A 1,542-nucleotide genomic window follows, 5' to 3' on the forward strand; every position below is an offset into this window, starting at 1 on the left:
CCCAGCAGGTCGAGGCTGTGGTGGCCGGGAGCAGCCACTGCACTCTAATCTGGGCGGCCGAGTGAGACTCCAACTCAAAACAAACATAATAATAACAAGGAAATTTGGTTGTTTCTGTGGTATACAACATTTTAACATAATGGCCAAAATTATTATTGAAAATATATGAAATTTCTAAGAATCTCATGATTTCTGGAATGCATATTAATAACATCCATACAAATGTAACTCAAAAAGTTTAAACATCATTTCTTATTCAACAGAGCTTCCCAATAATGTCATGTAGCAAATAAGCCTCATTGGTTTAATATCTCTTTTCTTTTGAGAAATTTTTGGGAACCTCTGGAATGTTCTAAAGTTAATTTGGGATTTAAAAAAAGGCTTAGTTTAGAGTATAATTTTAGGAAGTACATAGAAAGTCATAAAACAATTGATTAAAGGGTATCATCAGTCATTATGAAACAAAGACAAATACAGAAAAGTTACACAGTTTAAAAAAACTTAGGTCTCTTAATATTAAGAAAATTCAGTTTCCTTAAGTAATTAAAAGACCTAATAAAAGACAACATAAAGCACAAGAAATTATCTTGATAAAATACAAAATTTGTTCTTTTTTTTCTTAGGTAGATCACTGAAAAGGTAAGGAAAACCTTTCTTAGTCTTTTATCGACACTTCAAGGGGGCAGACATGGTGGCTAATGCCTTTAATCCCAGCCCTTTAGGAGGCTGGAGGCCGAGAGGATTGCTTGAGTCCAGGAGTTCGAGACCAGCCTGAGCAACATAGTGAAACCTTGTCTCTACAAAAAAAAAAAAAAATTTTTTTAAGTAACGGCATGGTGGCATGCATCTGTAGTACCAACTACTTGGGAGACTGAGGCAGAAGGTTGAACCTAGGAGGTTGAGACTGTGATGAGCCATGATCTTGCACTACACTCCAGCCTGGGCCACAGAGCAAGACCCTAACTCAAAATAAAAAAAAAAAAAACAGAAACAAAACAAAACACAGACACACAAAACAAACAAAAATCCCAAAACACACACTTCACACACTTCAAGGGAACATTGTTTTTCCCTTTTTTTTTTCCCTGTGTGCTTTGCTTATTCATTCTTTTTAAAAATTTCATGATTTATTATAAAGATGTGGAGTACAATTCAGGGTTAGGTATATAAACATTGATCTTGCAGGTACCCTTGTTGGTGAGGTATGTCCCTCCCTCCTCTGGCAGTTTCCCTCCATTGCCAATCCCATCTCCCTCCCCTGACAGTTTCCCACTACTGCCAATTGCTTTCTTCTAGCATTATAATTGTTCAAGGAAGACAGTGTGGTGATTTCTGAAAAAACTAGAAATTGACCTTCCATATGACCCAGCAATTCCCCTATAGGGAATATACCTAGAGAAACTCAAATCATTCTACAAAAAAGATACCTGCACACGTATGTTTGTTGTGGAACCTTGTTTATCAAAATGAGACTAGATTGTAGTATTGCATTTGGGTATTTTGATATTAGGGTTCATTAAAAAAACACTTATAACAAGTCTA

The sequence above is a fragment of the Carlito syrichta genome, unplaced genomic scaffold, assembly GCF_000164805.1.
Source record: "Carlito syrichta isolate Samal-C Ts95f unplaced genomic scaffold, Tarsius_syrichta-2.0.1 Scaffold302301, whole genome shotgun sequence".
Taxonomy (NCBI): Eukaryota; Metazoa; Chordata; class Mammalia; order Primates; family Tarsiidae; genus Carlito; species Carlito syrichta.